Source organism: Apium graveolens, chromosome 7, assembly GCF_009905375.1.
Source record: "Apium graveolens cultivar Ventura chromosome 7, ASM990537v1, whole genome shotgun sequence".
Classification (NCBI taxonomy): domain Eukaryota; kingdom Viridiplantae; phylum Streptophyta; class Magnoliopsida; order Apiales; family Apiaceae; genus Apium; species Apium graveolens.
In genome coordinates this window covers 244927014-244952914 of record NC_133653.1, presented here as the reverse complement: position 1 = coordinate 244952914, position 25901 = coordinate 244927014, and the positions used below count along the sequence as shown (strand labels likewise).

Genomic DNA, 25901 nt, shown 5'->3' with positions numbered 1-25901 from the left:
ATGATTTCACTAGCCTCATCTTTAGACTTTAGGAAATATGTCCAAGAGAACTTTGAGAAATCATCTACAATTACTAGGCAAAATCTTTTCCTTGAGATGGACAACACTTTGACTGGTCCAAACAAATCCATGTGAAGCAGTTGCAAAGGCTCTTCAATTGTTGAATCAAGTTTCTTCCTAAATGATGCTTTAATCTGCTTCCCTTTTTGGCAGGCATCACACAGTCCATCCTTAGAAAACTCCACTAGAGGAATGCTTCTAACCAGTTCTTTCTTTACTAGCTCATTCATTATCTTGAAGTTTAAATGGGATAGCTTCTTGTGCCATAGCCAACTTTCATCTTGACTTGCTTTACTGAGAAGACAAGTAACAGATTATGCATTAGATGAGTTGAAATCAACTAGGTACACATTTCCTTTTCTCACACCAGTGAGAACCACTTTGTTGCTTCTTTTGTTAGTCATAACACAGGCTTCTGAGTTGAAGGTTACTAAGTTGCCTTTATCACAAAGCTGGATGATACTCAACAAGTTGTGTTTGAGACCATCTACTAAGGTAACCTCCTCAATGATGACATTGTCCTTTGAAATCAAGCCATATCCCACAGTATAACCCTTGCTGTCATCTCCAAAAGTAATACTTGGGTCAGCTCTCTCCTTGAACTCTGTGAGCAGGGTAGAATCACCAGTCATGTGTCATGAACAACCACTATCCAAGTACCAAAGATTCTTTCTGTTTCCCTGCACACATCAAAATCAAATCAAGTTGATTTTGGTACCCATGTTTCCTTGGGTCCTGCCTTGTTAGCTTTCTTTTTCTGTTTCTTAGGCTTTATCTCATTTAACTTAGGGATATCAGATTCATCCTTGGTCATTTGAGTTTGGCCTTTGAAACCATTCATTACAACAGAATTATCATACATATTGTTATTAACAGGGAATGGCATGCTATTAGTAAACATGTTATTCTAGTATGGCATGCTAAATGGCATTTGTGGCATACTAAATGCCGCATAATAAGGATTAGGTGTAAATGGCATGTTAGCAAACTGTGCATTCATATTCTGTGTAGACATAGCATTCATAGGCATGGGAGGCATGGCATTCATGTTAGAAAATTAAGGTGGCACAGACATGAAAGTAGGCATGGCAGATTTGCAATTAACAGACAGATGATTTACACTACCACACTTGACACAGATTTTCCTAAGAGCATATTTATCAGGTGTGTAGTTATTGTGTTTGTTAATCCCTACTTTACCATTCCTATTGTATTTCTTTTTAGTCTCTATTTTTACCTCAATCTTTCAAGTCTGTCACTTAACTGTTTGACAGTCATGTGACCAACATTAGCCTTTTTCCCTTTCTTAACCTGACTCGATTCTCCTGAAACAAAGTTCTTGGAAACAGGCCCATACTTCTCATTTAGCTTAACAAGTTTGGCTTTACTAATAGGCTTGCTCACAGCCGACGGATGAGGATTTTCATCATTCGACAGATAACCATTTTTGTTATCCGACGGATGATCCTCATCATCCGTCAAGTCTACATCTGTCAGCACTCCATCTACCAAATTTGGTTCTAGTTTCTCTTTGTTCTTTTTCCAGGCTGCATCACAGAAAGACTCAGTTCCTTGAACTTTGGTGATTTGAGCATGGACATCCCTGGATGTTTTCCATGCCTTAATCACCTCTTGTTCACGCTCGAGCTGCTTCTTTAAAATTTCTTCTTTCTTCAAGGACTCAGTTAATTCCTCCTTGGCAATCTTACACTCAATTCTTAACTTTTCAAAATCAATGAACTGAGACTCAAGCACATTATTTCTCTCACTTAAAAACAAATTGTTTTATTTGATTTTAGCATTTTCTTTAGTAAGAGACTTAAGTGTAACACACAAATGATATAACTCTGTAGACATGTCATTTCTGGAATCATTACACTCAGCTTTAGATAAATGTGCAAGGTTTGTAGTAATTACCTGATTACTTGAAGAGCTTGTCTCTGTTTCATCAGACTTGGCCATTAGGGCTAGATTGATGTAGCTGACATCTTCATCTTCATCCATTCCATCTGCTGCCCAGTCATTTTCTTGTGTTATGAAAGCCCTTTCCTTTTGTTTGAGCAGTTCAAAGTATTTTTGCTTATAATCCACAGGCTCAAACTTTTTCTTGCTGGAATCTGACTTCCTACACTCACTGGCAAAATGCCCTGCCAAGCCACATTTGAAACATTTGAATTTTGATTTATCCATCATGTTTCTATTTGGCTTGGCTGCTCTAAAGTTCTTCTTGAACTTGAGCTTGGCAAATCTCCTGGAAAGAAATGCTAGGTATTCATCAATGCCCTTCATGTCATCTTGGCTCAAAGAGTCTTCACTTTCTACTGCAAGCCCCTTGCCCTTATTCTCACAGACCCTTGAAGTTGATTCAACAACTTCCATCTTCACTTCCTTCTCTTTTTCCAACTCAGCAACTAGTGCAATGGATCCTCCTTTCTTCTTTCCTCTCTCCATCCTCTCATCTTGCTCTATTTCAAGCTCATAAGTTTTCAGGATGCCATACAGTCTTTCCAAAGTAAACTCCTTATAATCTTGTGAGTTTCTTAATGACACTGTCATTGGTTTCCATTCCTTTGGAAGAGATCTAAGGAATTTCAGATTGGAGTCTTTTGTCTGATAGACCCTTCCATGCAACTTTAGAGCATTTATTAGCTTTTGAAACCTACTAAAAATGTCAGTAAGAGACTCACTTTCTTCATTATAAAAATGCTCATATTGTTGAATCAAGAGTTGCATCTTGTTTTCTCTGACTTGTTCAGTGCCATCACAGATGATCTGTATTGTATCCCAAACATCATTGGCAGTTTTGCAGTTGATAATGTTGTCAAACATATCTCCATCAACTCCATTAAACAGGATGCTCATGGCCTTTTTATCCTTCCTGGCTTGTTCAATGTCAGGATCAGACCATTCATGCCTTGGCTTGGGGACTAATGGCTCGTTTCCTGTTGCTGCTCTCATTGGAACATGAGGGCCTCTTTCTATGCAGTCAACATAGGCCTCATCTTGAGAAAGCAAATAAAGACGCATCTTTACCTTCCAATGATGGTAACTATCTTTATCCACAAAAGGGATCTTGACTCCAACATCCTTCTTGTTCATCTTGCTGTATTGTTTTGATCTTTAAACTCTTTGTAAGTTAAGAGCTTGCTCTGATACCAATTGTTAGTCCCTTAACAATATAACAAGAATTACAGAAGGGGGGTTGAAAGGAATTCTTGAAACTTTTTCTACAATAAAAATGTTCTAACTCAAATATATATATAGTGTGAATTGATTAGCAGAATGCGGAATAAAAACTTAAATGAATCAAAGCACAAGTAATTAAAAACAAGAGTCTTTAAAAAGTTTCTGGTGGATTTGAATGATTCCACCAGAGATATATATTATATATCGAGAGAACCCTGTGTGCAAAATGCTCGCAACTGCTTACAAAAATTGAACAACTAAGACTATAGAGAAATGCTAAGAATTCTGCTTACAAATGTTTCTCTGCTATGTTGCTTAGATCGATAGTTTCTTAGTTGCTACTACTTGGTTTATATATCACCAAGATTACAAAGTAATGAGAAAGGATAATAAAACAAAACTATCTATTCTATTATAATGCTACTTCATTACTCTATTCCAGCATCTTTGAATATCTTCATAATAGCATGGAAATGGCAATGCTTCTGTGTTCTCGAAAACCCAGTTGAATAGGCTACCACATTCCATTTGCATCCACTCGACGCATGTGACTGTGTTGTCACTGTCAACAGATATTTGAATTCTTTATCTGTCGGGTTCATGATCATCCGTCGAGTTATTGATCATCCGTCGGGTTGTCTAGTTGATCATCCGTCGACTTCAATGTAGTTTATCCGTCGGGTAGCAATCCGGCACTTGACTTCATTTCATTTATGCAGAATTACAAGACATCATCTATGTACAATTAATCAACCTATTCTGCATATCTAGTTGAAGTCAACATGACTTGAATACTACTTACAGATTCTATACAATGGTGTATGCAGAAATGTGCTAGAGTCTTATTGTTACATAAGCTACTCACTCGATGGATAATGAGTTATCATCCGTCGGGACTATAATTAGTCATCCGTCGGGACTATAGATCTTATCCATCGAGTACTATATAATTTCACTAAGTAAAATCTACCAAGGTGTTTTGTTCATGAAATCATCAAGTACACAACATATACACAACATGCATCTTATTCTCCCTTACTTGCTCAGTACCATCACAGATAATTTGAATTGTGTCCCAAACCTCTTTGGTTATTTTGCAGTTAATGATGTTATCAAACATATCACCATCAACTCCATTGAATAATATAACCATGGCCTTCTTGTCTTTCCTGACTTGCTCAATATCAGGATCGGACCATTCATGCCTAGGCTTGGGAACAGATGGTTTATTGCCTGTTGCAGCTCTCATTGGCACATGAGGACCTCTCTCTATGCAATCCACATAGGCCTCATCTTGAGAAAGAAGATGTAGGTGCATCTTCACCTTCCGGTGGTGATAATTGCCTTTGTCCAGAAATGGAATCTTGACTTCAACATCCTTCTTGTTCATCTTGCTATTTTGTTGTGATCTTTGAACTCTTTGTACTTCAAGAGTTTGCTCTGATACCAATTGTTATTCCCTAACAATACAACAACAATTACAGAAGGGGGGGGTTGAATGTAATTCTAGCTTCCTTTTTTTTGAGATTTATGAAAAATGGTTCTAACTCAAATTATATCTAACTGTTTGATTTTCAAAGTACGGAATACAGAGTTAAGTTAATCAAACATAAAGTAATAAAAACTCAAGTCTTTAAAACTTTCTGGTGGATTTGAATGTATCCACCATATATATATATATATATATATATATATAATATATATATATATATATAAAGAGAACCCTGTTAAGCTTGAATAGCTCACAGCTGCTTTATAAGTGAACAACTAAACTTGCAGAGAAATGCTACAGGATACAGCTTACAAATGTTATTAGGTCACACACACTGTAGAAGGGGGTTGAATACAGTGTTTGTTACAACCAAATCGAATTAAAAACACAAGTAACATAACACAGATTGTATTCAATATAATAAACTCTGTGACAATAGAACTGTCCTCTCTCAGTGATGAACAAATATCACGAGAGCTGTTAGGGTTACAATGAATAATATTCTCGATTAAGATAACACATATATAGTGTAAACCCTATGTTGTGTTTATATAGACACACAGTTACAAGATAATCTTGTAATTGATATAGAATATAATTCTGCTTCCTAATATATATCAACTAGTTATCTTTTCTCCCAAGTATTCTATTCTTCATAGAATTCTTCTCCATGCATATCTCTTCTTGTTTTAGTCTTGATCTTCTTTCCTTTCAATCAGTCGCCTTCCTTATCTGAATATCTTCTTAAGTCCTGATATTATATCCTGATAAATATCTTCTGATAACTTAAGTTCTGACAACTTAAGTTCTGATATCTTAAGTCCTGACTTCAGTATAAGTACTGATTTCCAGTTAAGTACTGATTTGTCCTGTTAAGTAAGATCTGAAAACTAAACACAAATCATATTAGACATGACATCACAAATATATCTAACAATCTCCCCCAACTTGTAAATTAGCATAATATACGAGTTTTAACAGATATTTGATGATGTCAAAAACATTAAGTACAAATGCATGAGAATTTGACTAGATAACTACAACTTACAGTCCTTACAGCTTTATCATCCTTAAAGTCTGTTATCAGCTTCAGTCTGTATACACTTCATAATTCAAGCAGTTGTAGATCTTTGACTTGACTTCAATTTCTGATCTCATTGATATCAGGAGTTGTTCTGAGATAGTTCTTCAACAGACTTCTCTCAGCATATTCAAGTTCATTGACCATCCTCCTTTTAGCATTTTTCAGTTCAACTGTATCTTCACCAGTTTGAAAGATAACAGCCCTGAGATCATTTATTTTAGCTTTTCTTATATCCTTGTTACGACCGGCATTTTGTGTAATATTATTTGTGAACTTTGTATAATATTAGAGCCGATTATTAATATACTTAATGATTGTACGTTTGTGTGAATGGAATTTGCTACGTTATAAGTTTTATGTCATTGACACATAGAATTTTACCATTGATCCGTGTTTAAACATATTTTTTTTATCGTAGGTAACACGCAGCCGCTACCCTTCGGGTGCACACTGGGTAAACCCTACGGGCTCACGCAACCTGCAAATCATCTGAATCAAGGTAAACTGCAATTAAGCGACAAGTTCTGATTCAGGAGGCATAATCATAAATCATAAATTCTCCTCCCGTGGGGATTCGAACCTGTGACCAAGAGGATAGTTATCCCCTCTTTAACCAACTAAGCCAACCCTTGCAGGCGTGTTTAAAAATATTAAACTAACATAAATCTGAAAATAGCTAGCTGGATTTGGTCGGTTAATAGACTAATGACAATTCGTATAATATTGATCTCAGCTAAAATTTACCTTTTAATTAAATATAATAATCTTCCGTAAACATGCCTATCAATATTAGTAAAAATATAAATTTCAACCATTACATTATTTTTTAAACTGTAGTATCACTAACTTATACACCTATGTGTGTATTAATAAATATTATCAAATCATATTATTAAAATTTCAAATAAATAAGTTTCATAATTTAAAATTTTTACTTCAAATTAAATTCAAAAAATTCATGTAATGTTAAAAATAATCCGTGCATCGCACGGGTTTTATGTTAGTACAGAAATAAAGGGTGTAACTATAAGATATACACGAATAAACGAAACCAAAAATTGGTGTTACCAAAAATTGATAAAATTAAAATTTGTGTACCACTTAAAAATGGGCTTCACTTTATTTATTAAATAGAAGTTACTAAAACAAAAATAAAACCAAATTGAATAGAAAGAATTATAAGATAGGCTAAAGTATAAAATATACAGGAATAAAAATGTAACAAAAAAATTTAGTAAAATCATAAGACATACAAAAATAAAATTATAAAATACACACCAATAAATGAAATCTAATATTGGTAGTATTAAAAATTGGTGATGTGCTGCTAGTGAAAAAAGTGTTGTGAGAAAAATTAGATGATTGCTTGATAATTGTTTTTAATTTATGCATATTTTGAAATATAATATATAAAAATAATGTTCTCGAGAAGATTTGAAGGTGAAACTGATAGCTACTTTCTACAAAAGCTGAAAACAGTTTTTTCCAAAAGCATGAAAGGACATGTTTTTGCTAACGGCAGCTTTTAACCAAACACGCTTGTTTTTAAAATTTACCAAACACCTCTCTGACAGATTTTTAGTAAAAAACTGATGTAATTTGTCTGCAACCTCAGTACCAAATGGGACCTTAGTTTTCATTCACCAACAAAGAAACAACTATAAATCCCAGTTTATATAGTTTTTGTCCAGTCTTAAGGAGAAATATTATATGCAGACAATACAAGCGCCGTATCTGGTAATAACAATAAAATTATACACGACGACTGCCGTGGTAAAAGAAACTATATATTTCCATATAAAAGGAGTCATGTTCAAAAGGACACGGCTTATTTCTCCATCAAATCTCAAAATAACAGCATGAACATACTGAACACTGAACACACTAGCTCATTCTTGCAATTTCACCTTAAACTAAAGTGCTCGACTTCATCTAACATTTATGATTATAATTAATGTTATGTATTATTCTAACAACGAACCCTAGCCACCTCAAAAAACTAATTGCTGAAGCTGAAATCATGGCAGAGTTCTTCCCTAGCAAAAGCAAGCTTTCTAAAAGCTCGTTCAATGTTAACTTATCCTGTATGATTTTGCAACCGTTTCGATGTAAGCAAACTCCAATGGATCTCTCAAGTCTCAAACTCATCATCATGCACACATTCTTAGCCGACTCCCGCCCACTGGCAGTGCATATACATGGTGACTAGTATTTTCTATATGTTACTAGATCAAAATAATTCTACAATATTTCAACACCTCTCATATGCTTATCAAGTCCTTTCATATCCCCAAATCCCGTGTACAATGGCCTTCTCTTGCTTTTGTAGCTTTTACCTCTTTTCCTTTGTCCTTTGCGACTTGCCAACAATATCCACATTATAGAAGCAAACCCAAAGATAGAAAACACCCAAAGAGAGATTATCCAAATCCTGAAAGATCCGTGCATTTGGTTATCCTCCACCGCATCTGATGATTCTCGAGAATCATTCATGGGGACATTTTTACTTCTTACGGTATGACTCTCATCAATGTTGCCAAATTTTCTTGAAGTTCTTACTTCATTGTAAGACTTTGAGTTGGAAGTGGACAGAGAATTGGGTTCGGAGCACATTCTATCATGATGTAAATGTAGAGCTTCATTTAATGTCTTTGCACATTCTATGCTAAGCAAATCCCGCTGTAAACTTTCCTCATTAGTTTGATCAAGACTTGATGGATCAGGAGGGTCAGGAAACTTGGACCAACATTTGTGAACCACATCAACATCCCTCCAGTTTGCTTTGTCAAAGCTCCAATTTCCAACTTTAAACTCGAGACCATAATGAAAAACTCGATATCTGACACCAGGTTGAGGAATATATCCTGGGTATATCAATATTTCACTGTTAATGCTATGCCGCAAATTTAGCTGCACAAAGAAAAAGAACCCAAAAAAACTAACTCCATTAAAACAAATATCCAACGCAAATTAATTTTTAGCAAAGAAATTGTAAATTAAACTTTAGTCTCTATACATTAGATTGCACAAAGTCAGGACATCAGAAGTAGATTACAAGACATCTTTGGTCCTTTAAATGTTAAAGAAGAAATGTGTTCATTAAATGACTAACCCTTGTTTTATCACAAGTTAATCCATACACAGACAGATATACATATCAAACATTTTTACATCCACTACAGACCACTTTAGGGCATTATTCAACATTAGTTAATTTCGTAATAGCACGGGCATGGGATAATTGGAAGTAAGGATTTAAATTTGTTATGTAATTAACTCTCCAAAACCTTATGGTGCTAAAAAGAGCCTTAAATGATTCACATACTATATATACAACAGTTCCCCTCACTAGAACGAGTGGACAAACAGACAACAGAAAGTACCAAACAGACAATTGCATATATATTGGGGGTGGGAGGGTTCAAACCAAGACCTGGACTACATAACAACCTCCCCCAAAACCTTAAGGTGATAGAAGGATGTCCTCATTGAATCATATACTATATTCAATAAAACTAGAAACCTCTCGGTAAATTGGGCTTCTGGATAACCCAGACTTAACAGCATTGGAACTTCGAACAAGATGCACATGATACTTGAAGCAATTCTAGCATATGAAATCAAGAATTCGACAATGTGATAACTAGCAAAGTACCTCGGCTGCACCAAAGGAGTAACCATACATTTCACTTATCCATCCAGAAGCATATATATCTCCAGTTATATTTGTAGCGTAATGAGCTGTGTCAGCACGAACCTCCTCAGTCTTATGCAGCCACAGCAACGCAAACTTCCGCAGATCATCTATATGCATAATGATCACACCACCAACCTTGTCACAAGCTTCAGGATGCCGAGTATGGAGCTCAGCAAGCTCATTATGGCAACCGATAAGGTAGCTGCAAACATGAATGTATAAGTTGACTGACGGGTAACTCAGTTTGAAGAATGTACAGTCTATAGACAAGTAGATCCACCATTTCTTTAATGCAAACTAACAATATAGAAACATTATTAAACACGAATTAATAGTTTAATGTATAACATCATATTTTCTTACTCATAAGGAGTGGAAACAGGTCGACCACGGGCTGCATTAAATTCCCATGGTGTAATCGTTCCTCGCATGATCATATCTGCATCCAAAATTACTATAAATTCTGCATCAATTTTTGCATGATTCAGCCAATGCAGGACTGCAGCAGGTTTATTGATTGCTGGATACCTGATATGACAGAAAGAGGATCATGGTTTTATATTATTTGAATATGTTCTCAACATTCTTCCAAAGCTAGGAGAGATGAGTTTACATAATATGGAAGACGCTTAAATGCCAACAATCAACAATGTATCAAGACAAGGAAGATCAAGACTATATTATACACAGACTTGGTGTTACTAACATTAAAAAATGGTTCGCGTTTTTTTCATTTTACTATGACATAGGGCATAGTGTATACAGTAGTACATAGCTCTATGTCATGCATCTTAAAACATAGGCCTTGTATCTGTAGACAGTATCTATAGAAGGTAGTAATTTATATTACGGTTTTTCTCTTATGTGCCAATGGGCACATCATAAGCGCGGAAACTTATAATTTTAGTTCATCTTGATTGGTTCCTTTTTTATAATAGTATTGGACCCCCCTGCATTCACACAAACTCCGCCAATCAAATTGGCCTAAAATCATTAGTTTCCGCGCTTATCATGTGCTCATGGGCACACAATAGAAAAACCGTTTATATAAATATTCAGAAGGCAGTTTCATCAAAATCCTTGCGTATTGTAAAAATGGCACTACATAACTGACGCCACCAAGTCGGGACAAGATTTAAAAAAGATCAGGATACCCAAAAAAACAAAAATAAACAAGAAGATTTAGAACTAAACTACAATTTCAGACTTGACCTATGAAAGAGAAATGGATAGATAAGCAACAGGAATGTATAACTACCAATCGTTTGTTAGTGGATGCCGGCTCATAGATGGGACAAAATGTGTGGGGGCAAGGTCCAGGCCTTTATATTCTTTCAGGTCTTCATCAGTACAGCTGAGAAGTCTTGTTATATTTCCCGGTTGGCCACTCAGGTGGAAACTGTGAACAAGCCCAACAGTTTGCCAATCAAAATACGGGATACATTCGGTGGAAAATATGGTATGGATTTTTGGATGTGGCTTCTCAGGTTCATCTAAAACCTGATCTTGGACCTTAGTCTCCTTCATTTGTAGAGTTTGTGGAGTAAGATATTTCGGACGAGTAAGTTGAGAAAATGTGTTGCTATTCAAGAAGCTCAAGTATTTGGACCATTTTGGCTTAGGGCAACCATTTGCTGCATGCTGTAACAGTATACCTTCATTGAGAGTATTGATACATTCTATATTCATAAATAGACCCCTCCTTTTATTAGGGTCAGTTTCCATTGCTTTCACCTGCAGGTAGGCAGATTCATTTGTTATTTGTTTGTTGCATTTTTTATTAACCCTATAACATAATACAGTAATCTGCAGTTCATCACACATAACTTATCAAGGGTATAAAACTGTCAGTTGCAACTATTGATTAGAGCAATATATATGAAGAGCACACTGTGATATCCAATAAAAAATATTAATGTATGGTTATCATCCATTACTTAGCTCTTCATTGATATGATCACATTTTTCTCAGCTTATACGCAAATTTATCATATAGCTCTAAAATTGATGTAGGACCAGGGTTACGGATAGGGTAAAACAAGGTAATATGGGCCCTATCTCCGCAGAGAATCAGCAAGAAACACACAAAATCCGCAGATTTAATTCATAATCATTCAACTCTATCAATAAAAAGTGATTACATGTGTTTATAAAGTATTCCTGAGACTTGGTGAACAAGTAACATGGAGATTACGTAAAATCAACGATAAAAGGAAACAAATCGTTTTAATAATAACTCATACCTGTTAATTATCTACTACCATATATATATATATATATATATATATATATATATATATATATTTATTTTCTAGAATATTCCTAACTAGATAATATAATTACTAAATAAAAACGTACTTACACCTAAATAATACTATATACTAATTAACAACTAATTTAACTATATTATGTTCCACATCAAAAATCCCTAAGTATTAATTGTGTAGACCTTAACTGACCAATATTAACCACTTTGCATAGAATCAATATCTGGCAAGGTACTTGTATGAATCACCCTCTACTGTAATGGAGTTCATCTTACTTGACTAACATTAAAATTTTAGTTGTACCAATGGGTTACTCCAATATATAAGAAGTGTAAAAAGGTGATATCCAAAGAATCAAATACCTTTGTATGGTCATTATTCACTAATTACTTGTTTACAGCTTCAGTAATTTTTGCATCGCATAAAATGAATGTTTGGTAATCTATTCATATGAATCAGCCTCTGCAGCAAACTTACAATAATGATATTTGTATGGAAGTTGTCATGCACCCGAATAATTCAAAGTCATTAAAGGTTTATAAGAGGAAAAAGGGCAAAAGAGTAATTGAGGCAAACAGGGAAAATAATAATGTTTCAGGTGGTGACAGTCAACAGGGGAATGAGTCAAACAGGGGAATGAGTCAAGGGGTAAGAAGGGAATTGTACTTGAAAAAGAGGGGGATATGTAATTGAGGATAGGGCTGAGTAATCTTATCATCGATCAATTTTGTAATCTCTAAATTAGGGTTCTTAGGAGAGACGGGCCTCTCGAACGCCCCGATTTATCTTGTTCCATTTGTACTCTTTTAATCACCAGATCTATGTCAATCTAGCTCTATACAGTATAATTATTATCTCAATTCTGTTGTAGTTTGTTATTTCCGGAAGTGGTTCATTACAAATTGGTATCAGCGCGAGACACATCCATGGGGCCGCCGACGGTCCCACAGAGGGTTGATTCGATTGAGGAGAAGATACACTGTTTAGAAGAGTTGATGAAGGAGTTAGTGGCGAAGGCTGTGGACAGAGCGATGGAGGCGATGCGTCCCTCTTTGATGGAGGCGTTAATGGAGAGACAGACCATGGCTGCGAAGAATATGGTTGCGGAGTTTGAAGCATTGTCTGGAAGGCTAGAAGGGAGAGTGAATCGGAGCCGGGAATATCATGATACCCTCATTAACACGATGAGGAATGACCAACTGAAATTTCAAACGGAAATGAAGTCGACCCTAACTGGATTCAAAGCTGCCTAGGCGTCGTTACACGATATGAAACCCAGTGTGAACCGAGGTGAGTTATTCAATACAAGCCCTAGTTCGAATTTGGGGATAAATGGTAAGTGGAATGGGGACAGCTTCGGAGGTGGATCAGGTCAAATCCCGAGTACGGGTCAAAGTAATTGACAAAGGAGGAGATGCTAGAAGCGGTAGTTATTGCTATGGAGGGGGATGCTTTGCGTTGGTTTTAATAGGAGAATAAAAGACATCCCATTAGGCGATGGGCAAATTTTAAAGAGTTTATACTGCGACAGTTTCGCTCATTCAGTGGTGGTTCACTTTACGAGCAATGGTTGTCTACCGTTCAAACTACGACGGTTAGTGAGTATCGTTGCCAATTTATTGGAACGGCAGGACCACTGGAGCGAGTGTCAGAGGATATGCTGATGGGACACTTTATTAATGGGCTGAGAGAGGATATAAAAGCATAAATTAGATTGATGAATACCATGTGTCTTGAGCAGGCAATGGAACAAGCCATGAGAGATGAGGAGAAGCTTCCCGTGACTAGCTCAAGGAGAATAAATTTTAGTACCTCTCGGTTTAGTAATTACTCCAGTTACAGAAAGGGAGTTAACTCGTTGGCCCTTATTTGTTAGCTCCTCCAACCAGTCCCCCACTATCTCACGCGTGGGGAAGCAGATTATCAGCAGAATCCCAGGCTTTAGTGATGTCACCTCCACACTCTAATTTAAGCCCACAGAACCACGGGGACGTGAAGAGATTAACTGAGAATGAATTACAGGAAAAGAGAGCGAAAAGGCTCTGTTATCGCTGTGACGCCAAATGGGCTGTTGGCCACAAATGTAAAAAAAGGGAGTTGAGTGTGATGCTGAAGGTGAAGGAGAGCCGGAAGGGGAGGAAAGTGAACCACCAGCATCACCAACTGAAGAAGTGTTAACTGAGGTGTCCTTGAATTCTGTGGTGGGAATCTCTAACCCGAAAACTATGAAGTTACGGGGGTTGATTGGGAATAAGGAGCTGATTGTAATGATCGACCCTGGCGCAACACATATTTTCCTCTCATTAGGGACAGTGACTGCGTTGGGAATACCAGTAGAAGGAACAGTTGGGTTTGGTGTGTCGTTGGGCAATGGAGAAGCTATACGTGGAGGAGTTTGTAGAAATGTCACTGTGCAGTTGGATGGAGGGTTGGAAGTAACTGAGGATTTCCTACCTTTAAAGCTCGGAAGTTCAGATGTGATCTTAGAAATTGCGTGGCTGGAAAAATTGGGTATGGTGCTCACAGATTGGAAGTCCCAAGTGATGAAGTTCAAGGTGAAAGGGGAGCCAATAACCTTGGCTGGGGATCCGTCATTGGTGCATTCGCAAATATCTTTGAAAGCGATGAGACGTACTTTGAAGAAGCAGGTATGTGGCTTTTGGGTTGAATTTAACAGTGTGGAGAAGCTGGTTGCAACCCAACAGAAAAGAGAGGGAGAGGATGTGGATAAACAGCCTGATTTTGTGCTCCCTATATTGCAGAAGTATAAGCGAGTATTTGAATTGCCCAAGGGGCTGCCTCCCTCGAGGAACCACGAACATGCTATCATCATGTAAGAGGGAAGTGACCCAGTTAGTGTAAGGCCTTATAGGTATCCCCAAAGCCAGAAAGCGGAGATTGAGAAATTGATAGGCAAAATGTTGGATGCAGTGATTATCAAGCCTTCGATAAGCCCGTTTTCAAGCCCTGTGTTGTTAGTAAAGAAGAAAGACGGGTCTTGGCGCTTTTGCGTGGATTATCGGGCTGTAAATAAAGAAACAGTCCTGGCCCGATACCCGTTATTGACGAATGGTTGGACGAACTCAATGGGGCCTCGGTATTTTCTAAGCTGGACCTTCGCTCCGGCTATCATCAGATTCTGGTCAGACCTTGTGACACACCCAAAACGGCTTTTCGCACACATGACGGGCATTACGAGTTCCTCGTCATGTTGTTTGGCTTAATGAATGCACCGGCCTCATTCCAATCGTTGTTGAACGATGTGTTATGTCCCTACTTGCGGAGGTTTGTACTTGTTTTCTTCGACGACATTCTAATATATAGTAAGTCACAAGCTGAGCACCAACACCACCTAACATTGGTATTTGATAAACTCCAAGAAAATCAATTGTTTGCAAATATTAAGAAGTGTGAGTTTGGCAAGGCTGTAATTGGTTATTTAGGCAATGTGATCTCGTGTAAGGGGGTTGAAGTGGATCAAACCAAGGTGAAGTCAATGTTGGAATGGCAGTCCCCTCGGAACTTGAAGGAATTGAGAGGGCAGACCCGTGGCATATTTCAGCAAACTATTTGGGTATGAGGGCTCAACAAAAATCAATATATGAGAAGGAGTTGATCGCTATCTGCACTGCCGTTATAAAATGTAAACCGTATTTGCTTGGACGACATTTTATTGTGCGGTGTGATCAACAGAGTTTGAGGTATCTCACAGAACAACGTGAAATCAATCCTGACTATCAAAAGTGGGTCACGAAATTGCTGGGTTTCGACTTTGAGATTCAGTACATAAGTGGTGCTTCGAATAGTGTGGCTGATGCACTCTCGAGGGAAACAGAGGGAGAGTTCATTTTAAATGCAATGGTAACCACACCGGTGATATCTTGGGAAAAGTTGGAGAGGGAGATTGTTGATGACAAGGTATTGCAATTACTGACAGATGATTTAATAACGGTTGCACGAGAACACCCAGGATATAGTATGGCATGCTATACTACAAAGGTCGATGTGTGATTCTTGCGATATCTATGTTCAGGGCATCCTTACTCAAGGAATATCATGATAGTGTGGTAGGGGGCCATGTAGGAGAATTGAAGACTTACTTACGGTTCGCTGTCGATTGGTATTGGGCCGGAATCAGAAAGGAAGTCACTAACTATATCAAGCAGTGTGCAATTTGCCAGCAAAATAAAGTGTCTCAACGATCTCCAGTCAGGCTGTTGGAGCCATTACCAATTCCTACACAGGTTTGGAGTGATATAAGTATGGACTTCGTCGAAGGTTTTCCAATGTCGCATGGTGTTAATGTTGTTTTAGTTGTAGTGGATAGATTGACAAAATATGCCCATTTTGTAGGGCTTAAACATCCTTTTGATGCCTTCAAGGTAGCTAGGGCTATAATTCAGGCCGAGCGAGCCGAGTTTAGAGCCGGGCGTAATTCGAGCCGAGATTAATCGAGTCGAGCCGAGCCAACTCGTTTAACTAATCGAGCCTAAACCTCTACCCGAACTCGACTCGTTTAATTTCACGAGTCGAGTCGAGCCGGATCGTTTAATTTTACACTTAATCGAGCTTAAAACTCTACCCGAACTCGGCTCATTTAATTTTACGAGTGGAGTAGAGCCGGCTCGGTTAATTAAACGAGCCGGAATTTCTGCCCGAACTCGGCTCGTTTTAACTAAACGAGCCGAGTCGAGCCCAGCCGCCCGGCTCGAATTACAGTCCTAAAGGTAGCAACAGTTTTTATTACGGAGGTGGTCCGTTTGCATGAGTTTCCCTCTAAATAATTCCTGATCGAGATCGTATATTTCTTAGCACGTTTTGGAGAGAATTGTTCAAATTACATGGGACGGCACTTAAGAAAAGCACGTCCTATCACCCCCAAACCGACGGACAGTCGAAGATCGTCAATAAAAGCTTGGAAACCTATTTGAGGTGCTTCAGTGACAATAAACCTACTTCATGGGCCAAGTGATTATATTGGACTGAATATTCTTATAATACATCCCCTCACACATCGACTAATATCAGTCTGTTTAAGGCATTATGGTCGGGATCCACCACATTTGGTGCAAATTCGAACTGGCCAAACCCCAGTGTGTAGCTTGGATGAACTACTTTAAGATAGAGAGATGCAATACTAGATGATCTTCGTTTCAATCTAATGAAGGCCCAGCAAATTATGAAAGCAGCTGCTGATCCTAAACGCCGGGAAGAATCATTCGAGATTGATGATCTGGTATATTTAAAATTGCAGCCATACCGCCAGGCGCCAACAGTCCTTGGCCCGAAGACCCATGAGAAACTTGCTGCCCGCTTCTATGGTCCATATCACATCATGAAAAAATAGGCAAGTTAGCCTACCAGCTGCGATTTCCAGAATCTGCAAAATCTATCCTGTGTTTCATGTGTCACAATTAAAACGTTCCCTTGGACAAACAGCTGTATCCCAGGAGCTTCCATTGCAGTTATCTAGTGAACTAGAATTGCTAGTGGAGCCTGAGTCAGTTCTTCAAGTACGACAAGTTAAGGTTGGTAATGCATTACGACTGGAAGCCTAGATCAAATGAAAAAATATACCAGCATTTGAAGCAACTTGGGAATACGTCCATATTTTGAACAACCAATTTCCTGCTTTTCACCTTGAGGACAAGGTGACTCTTTCGGGCGGGGGTATTGTCATGCACCCGAATAATTCAAAGTCATTAAAGGTTTATAAGAGGAAAAAGGGCAAAAGAGTAATTGAGGCAAATAGGGGAAATAATAATGTTTCAGGTGGTGACAGTCAACAGGGGAATGAGTCAAAGGGCAAGAAGGGAATTGTACTTGGAAAAGAGGGGATATGTGATTGAGGATAGGGCTGAGTAATCTTATCATCGATCAATTGTGTAATCTCTAAATTAGGGTTCTTAGGAGAGACGGGCCTCTCGAAGCCCCGATTTATCTTGTTCCATTTGTACTTTTTTAATCACCAGATCTATGCCAATCTAGCTCTATTCAGTATAATTATTATCTCAATTCTATTGTAGTTTGTTATTTCTGGAAATGGTTCATTACAGAAGTATAAATGAGAACTTCCATTATTCTTTGAATTTATGTTTTACTACAAAACCTTGATATTTCTTTTACATTTTTAATTTCATATTTGTTCATTTATCTTAATTTAAAATTAGTTCAGTCTACTTTACTTAAAGCATGATATCTAATAGTTATCTTTACTTCTTTCACTGTTGACCATTTCCCGTGTTTACACACTCACACCGCCACGCATGCATAATGTATGCCCATATTTGCAATAGAAGTTAAATTGGCTTTAGGTTAAATTTTAAAAGCCATGTTCAACTTAGCTTGAAGCGGTTCAGCCATTTTTTTTAGTGCAGCGACCTCAAGGTAAGCTATAAAATTTTGTAGTCAATATAACAAGTAAAACAAACTCAGAGATATAGGTTTATCTACAGGGATCAGTTTAGATAAAACCAAATGAGCAATGAGACATATTGAGACTGAGTGTGTCCATATAGCTAAATACAAAGTTCAATGATTTAAGTAAATAGGAAGTCTTTGTACCTCTCTAGGATAAGGAGGTTCAGGGAAAAGCCGTCCACAATCATAAACAATATTATCTTCATGGTGATCTAGTTTACTGAATGACCAATTGCCAACACTAAATGGCAGGCCATAATGTAGAAGAATGGGTTCAACGCCAGTCCGAGGAATGTAACCCGGGTATATCATCAAGTTATCATTAATCTTGTGGCGAAGCCCCACCTGAAAAATTTAGTGGACCATTCAAAGAAGATATTGCATACAAAGGAAGGTAAAGATACCAGGAAAGTGTGTTTTAATGGAAAAAATGGATATATGGTTACCTCAGCTGCACCAAAGGAGTATCCGTACATCTCACTGATCCACCCTTGCCCGTAAATGTCACCGGTTAAGTTTGTTGTCCAGTGAGCTCTATCTTCTCGTACTTCTTCTGTTTTAGAAAGCCACATTGGTGCCAAAGCTCGAAGATCATCTATGTGCATAGCTAGAAGCCCACCAACCTTATCACAGCGTTCAGGATGTTTAGTATGTAATTTAGCAAGAAGATTATTGCAGCCAACCAAGTACCTACAGAGGAAGTGCACATTTTAAGGACATGAATCATGATAAGGTTGCTAAGATAAAGATAGTCGTTTTCCTCTACTTTAATTACATTGATAATTACTTTATAATTTGTATGATATTTGATGGACCAAGGTGAACTTATGAAGATCTTAATTAGCTAAAAACATATAACTATTTAATTTAACATCCACAGCCTCAATTATAAGAAAAATAGTTTTATATAGGAGTAAAATGTAATTTTAGAATAATTTAATGCATTTATCTCCATGTACTTAAATATATAAAAATTAAAATACAATCAAGAATTCAAGATAAATTTTTGCCAAAATGTTAACCTTAAGAAGCGTATGAGCTACTAGACGGTTACAAAGTGATGCCAATAATAACCACTAAGATTACTTTAAATTAGAATAGGTTTAAATTAGAATAGGCTGGTAACAGCCGTCCCACACAGTGGCATATTGGGCAATTTATTCAGTTTATAAGCTTCACTAACATTACCAAATACACAGACTTTAATCTTTTGGTGGACCTGTGTGAGCTTGTGGACTATCCAAATTTTTGGATTTGGGAAAATGCATCGGGTATATGTTACATTTGAGCATGTGGACTATCAATTGTTGCATATTGGGAAAGTGCATTGGGTTTATATTATATGTGAACTTTTAGACTACCCAAATTGTTGCATTTGGGTATGTGCACTAGTTTATGCTATATTCAAATTCAGGATTAGATCGATTTTCAAAAAAGTATAAGAAACTCGAAATTTCACCGGGTTTGGTGGTATCATTCATTAATGGAAATGTCCAGCGGTGGGGACAAGAAACCAACCGATATTATTCGACAATAACCAGAGAGGCGTTAATCTAAGCTTATAAGCTCTTTGTTCGAGCCTAACAAAGACATCAAGAATTTATATGGAGGAGTTTTAACACTCCATCATGGTATGTGGAGCAATTTATTTAGTATATAACTTCAGTAACACTACAAAATACACCAAAAAATCATGATTTTCCGGGGGTCATTTTCCAAATACACAAACAAATCATGATCTTTTGGGGGTATGTGGTGGTCAATTCGTATATTACTCAAGTTGTTGCATTTGGGTCAGTGCACTAAGTTTATATGCTTGATTTGGACTCAGAATTAGACCCGACTTTAATAAGGACTCGAAATTTTAACAGGTTACGAATTTACGGAATTACTGAGATCTTAGCTAGGATTTCACAATAGAATTATAAAAATATACATAGCAACACTCTTAAAATGTACTGTACTTTTAAATCTTAAACATAAAAATTTTGGTAGTCGATCGTTCACTGATATTTAAGCTGCGTAAAGGCTGATTTATATTAAAAACCTATTCTAATGGGCCTAATATTTATAAAAACCTAATATTCTACTTTAAACACATCTTTAAATTCTACTTATCAAAAAACCTATTTTAACGGGTCTAATTACATTAAAACGCATCTTCTAATTCTACTTATTTTATATATTTGTTTTTATTGGGCCTAAATATTTTTAAAATCAATCTTAATTAAATATCACATAACTATTTTAATTTAATCACATATTTAGAGCAAGTGAGCAACAGTATATATATAGGGAGGTGCTCAAATGAGAATCCATCTTAAAATAAGAACTGAGACTACATCCCAGCCCTCCAATATATAGTAACCCCTCTAAACTCAGCATTTTGTTTCTCTTTTCCTTCACTTTCCCGATCTGTCCTGTAATATCTGTTTTGTTTACCTCCCTGTCCCCCATCCACCCACTCACTCACCCATCGACGGCACTCTACTCTGATTATAACTCCGGCCATCAACCACCGCTTCTTTTTTACTTACATATATATATATATATACACACTCTCTCTCTGCCCATTCCGCTCTAGCTACTAGTTTTCACATCATCTTCCTCGAAACTGCATCATATCTTAGATTTGCAATTATGTTGTCGCTTACATTTCTTCCTAGATTTGAAATTGACTACGAATGCGACAAAAAAAAATCGTTGGAATTCTTGTGATACTTGTATACACAACATTCCTTTCTCCTCCTTTAACAGCAGTGTTGCTCACATATCTGATTTTTTTTGTGATTTATTGGTAATTAACGCTCAAATTTTTTGGTGATTTGTGTTAAATTTTTGGCGATTCTGCCTAAAATTAGGTGATTCTATATATGGTGATGTTAAATTTATTAATATTTTTAGTTTTAATCTGGTGATTTCGAGGTGGTTGTGGTTAAAATTTCAGTGATGACTTGATTTTAGATTAGGCCGTGGTGGTAATAATATGATGGTGGTGTGGTGGTGCTAGTTGTGATGACGCAGTTGATTTTTGTGGTTCCGGTGTTTTTGGTGTTTGTGAAGATTAATAGTGATGATGGCGATGGTAGTTTGGTGATAATTGGATGTTAAAAGTTATATACCTTGCCGCATTGATATATTTCAGTGGTCATATAACTTGTCTGGCAGGAATGGAACAATAGTACTCACAAAGTGGGGCATCTAAGGCCAACAGTCTAAATGAAAATTAATATTAATCGCATGGTGAGGGAGAAATTATTTTCCTGTGCTGGTTTCAAACAGCATGTTGCAAGGGACCCTTCTCTAATTCCTCTGTTATATTAGTGAAAGATCTGTTAGTTCTTTGTATTGTTTCCTGGTTGCTAGTTCTTTCTTTGTTTGGCTGAGGCCTTTTCTTTTTTTTTTCTTGCGGGGTATGCCCCCTAGACTGTGTACTCTCTTGTTAGTTCTATTCATTTCGATTTAGCAAAAAAAACATTACTCAGAAGGTAGTAATTTATAACCATCTCAAACCTTTCCTCTTAGTAGCAGCAAGGCCTTGTGAACTTAACCTTTTTTCTAATTTTTTTCATATTTAATAATAGAGGAAATTAAATCAAACAATAAGAAACCCTTATTAGTGGATATGTCAAAGCACGCGACAATTAAATGCTGAATGTTGTTTCATCTGTAGTTTATTCGGCAAGTTTCCTGTGCGCTAATCATTGGACAGGAAATGCTATTCATAAATCCATGCAACATTGGTAAAAATAAAGCTGTTAAAACTTGACTAACAGCTAACATATTTCTTTGATAATTTCAGCAACTCTAGATGCTCACATTAAATGAGTTCCGGGAAGTGGCTTATGCCACTAATAATGTCCTCAACTATCTTTAGTAAGACGCTTATTGCTAAAATGGGAGCTGATATGTGCACACCCTGATTTATTGGTGCACACCCATTTATTAAATGACCAAATTTATCCTCATTGAACATGAAAGTAGGTTTGAGTTAAATATATATATATATACACAAGGTTATTTTGGTCTGAATATCAACAAAAGGTGTGCACCTATAAATCTAGGGTGCGCACGTATCAGCTCCTAACTATAGGAGCCTCTTAGCATAAAATCTAGCTACTTAACTAACCGTGACATTTATATATATTGCATGAGCTGCAAAGAAACAAAATATAAGTTTCCGTTTACCTGAAACTTGGAAGGATTTACCAGAGAAATGAAGTAACACAAAGTATAAGGGATGTAAGAATACTTCCAACTTTATACCCTATTAAGTATTAGCCAACCACCAATACCTAACATTCATTGCACGGGGTCTATATAATAGAAGTTAGATACTCCTGAAGAAACAGAGCTTTTAAGGTCATGAAGATGAAATTCACATGTGGTAAACATCTAAAAGTTTATTCTTGAGAAGGGAATTAACATCGTAGGTAAAAAAAAAAATCATTAAACTGTAATCATGCTCAGACAATCTTACACATAATTGTAAATAATGTATACTGGTGAGATTTCAAAGGTAGAAAAATATTTGGAAGACAGGTATAGATGAGAGGCAAGTATTACCCGTAATAAGCAGCAACAGGCCTCCCTTTCTCGGCGCCAAGTTCCCAGGGGATAATAGGTCCTCGAATGATCTGGTCAGCATCTAGAATGACCACCCAATCAACATTATGTGATTCTTCACTATGTTTAAGCCAGTGAACAATCCCAGCTGGTTTGTTGATTGCAGGATACCTGGTGAACACTTAATTTGTTACAACTCCGAATATTTGTGTCCATAAAAGATAATATATATTGGCATACTTGAAACAGAAAAAAAAACACAGGATGAAAAGGCATAATAATAATAATAATAACAATAATGATAGTACCAGTCTCCAGTCCTAGGATGCCTACTCATAGAAGGGACCAGAAAAGTAGGAGCCAAATCCATGCCTCTATATAAGTTTTTCTCATCATCAGTACAGCTGAGGAGACGGGTAATTGGGCCAGGCTGTTGGGCTTTGTTGTAACTATTCATTAGGCCCACAGTTTGCCAGTCGAAGTAGTTCTGACACTCGACGGAAACAATGTGTGGATCCTCCTTCCTTTGGCGCCTTCTTCTTCTTCATCATCTTGAGCCTGAGCCTGGGCCTGAGCCGGGGCCCACCCAATGAAACCACCTAATAAAAACACACATACTAATATAAACACACGTAATTTAGCCATTACAGAAGACCCCTTGATTTCAAATGAGTATCGATCTGAATTTCATCTGGTTTGTTCAAAGGTCAATACACAACATTGGTTATTTTGTAATCTTGTTTTGGGGGTGGTGACAGACAGAGGAGATGGGAGGAATATCATTATTAAAATAATTGAAAACAAACAAACTGATGTTTTATTAGTTTAAAAGTCAAACTTATTAATCTATCATGTGCGCGTGTACGTACGTACGTGTGTTTCATACTGGGATGAAAATGGACTTCCGATCTACCCATGTGAATCGGAGGCTAGCTAGGGCCTGCTTTCCTTACTAATTTTGGGCTCCCTTCCAAATTGATGATTAAAACTGTAAAAACAATAAAAATTTTGATAAAATTTGATGGTGAAATTATTAATTAAATAAAAGACAGTTTTCTTTATAAAAGTAAAAGGGAATCTGTTTTAGGCACAAAAACACTATTTACAAATAACTTTTACATCATCAATATATCTATAGAGAAGTCGATGTTATCTATACAGCGCCTTTTCTATTTTCGAATTTTTCTCAATTTTTAAAATAAAAATTCATAAAATCTATTACAATTGTTTAAAACTTTTCTTTAAGTCAAAAAACTTCAAAGATTTACTAACAAAGGAAAAGTAAAAAATATATTATAATATTTTTCTAAATTTTCTCTCCAAGTCAAAAAAAAATTATCGTATTAATAAAAGATATAATCACCTATATCCTTCTAAACTTTCTTTTTTAAGTCAAAAAAAACTTCAAAAGGTTTACTAAATTTTAATATTTTAATATTAAAAACTTCAAATAGGGCGAAAGTAAAAAGTATATTTAATATTTTCTGAACTTTCTCTTCAGGTCAAAAAGAATTAATTTTGCACAACAAGTCATAGGAAAATAAAAAAAAATTATTATTATTTTCTAAACTTTCTCTTCAAGTTTAAAGAATGCTTCAAAATATTTACAAATAGAGTAAAAGTAAAAAAATTCCTTTTATATCTGTGTGTATGCATATGTATTGTTTCTGAATATTAACTCTTAATTTTATGATTATTTGATTGTATGGTGTGATTGAAGTTGTGAATATGTGCTGTATATGTGTTGTTTCTTAAATAAACTCTTAATTTTAAAATTATTTTGATTGTATAGTGTGATTGAAGTGTGAATGTACTTTATTTTGTGTTTTATGATTTATTTTTCAGCTTGCAAGAATACTATTTAATTAGTTTTAATTACTACTTGCGCCTACAAGGTACAACGGAAGTGTTACTTGCTCCTAGAGGTGGACAAGAGATGATTTGTCTTAGTTTTTGTAACTTGTGCGCCTCCAAGGAACTATGGACATGTTACTTGCGCAAGGGCTCTTTGTACCTAGTTTTTATACACATTTGCACTACCAAGGAGAGAATCAAGAGTATGAATATTTAATTTGCCCTAGATTTTCATGTTACTTGCGCCTAATAGCATGTAGAGAGTGTTTATCTTAAAATAATAAGCCAACTTGCGCCTACTAAATGTACAAGGGAGGCTACTTGTGCAAGACGTGAACAAGGTACACTTTTGACTTAGTTTTTGATATCATTTCTTTCTTAATTGCTCCTCTAGGTCAAGACCACTTTGGTTTACTTATTTTTTAGCCTTATTATAAGGTACTTGGGGGTCTCCTACTAGGTAATAGATGTAGCCTTGGGTGACTCCCCGACTTACATGGTAGTGATCACTTTGACTTGGTTTTTGTAGATGCTTTAACCCTTTAAACGGTCGCGTCCTTCATGTCTTCTCTCCGAGTCTTCGTTATTAACCAATATAACCTTCATATTCAGATGGGAAATCCCTCACGTAACATCCTTCTAATGATAGTACTTAGTTTCCACTTCACGAAATTAACGTCGTAGTATATGGTCTGGTTCACAGACGACCAGTTCTGTTATCAGGCCTTCGTACATATAATATTTCCATATAACATTTTTAAGTCTTCATTCATATACAATCAACTTCACTAGAATCTTTCAGGTCTTCACCACTAATCCTAGTAACTGCTTCGTATGACTTCAACCCTATTCCTCCATGGCCTGAACATCTTAATAAAAATTCATACAGACTTCTGTTGACGTCTTTTTCACTACAGATACCAAGATCATCATGTATATACCCAATAATCAATCTATATTGATTCCAGTTTGAACATAGATTATTCGCAAGTCCTTTGTTCTATGTTGAGTATTCAAAACAACATTGCTAAGAATAACATTCTGCTTCCAATCTTGCTCAACAGATCATAAACAAGCAAATAATACGCAGTTCAATTAAATTGATGAATATCGTGAGTAGCTCCAAAATCCGAGGGTATATAAGGTCGTTGTAAAGTACGGTTTTACTAAACACTAGATTATAATCTGTTAGGTCACACACTGTAAAGGGGGTTGAATATAGTGTTTACTACAATCAAATCGAATATAAGAACTCAAGTAACATAACACAGATTT

At 36.4% G+C, this 25901-nt stretch overlaps 1 pseudogene; it reads right to left on the bottom strand.

Moving 5' to 3' along the window:
• Positions 1-7596: 7596 nt before the first annotated feature.
• Positions 7597-23544, bottom strand: LOC141671700 (peptidyl serine alpha-galactosyltransferase-like; annotated as a pseudogene).
• Between the last annotated feature and the right edge of the window lie 2357 nt (positions 23545-25901).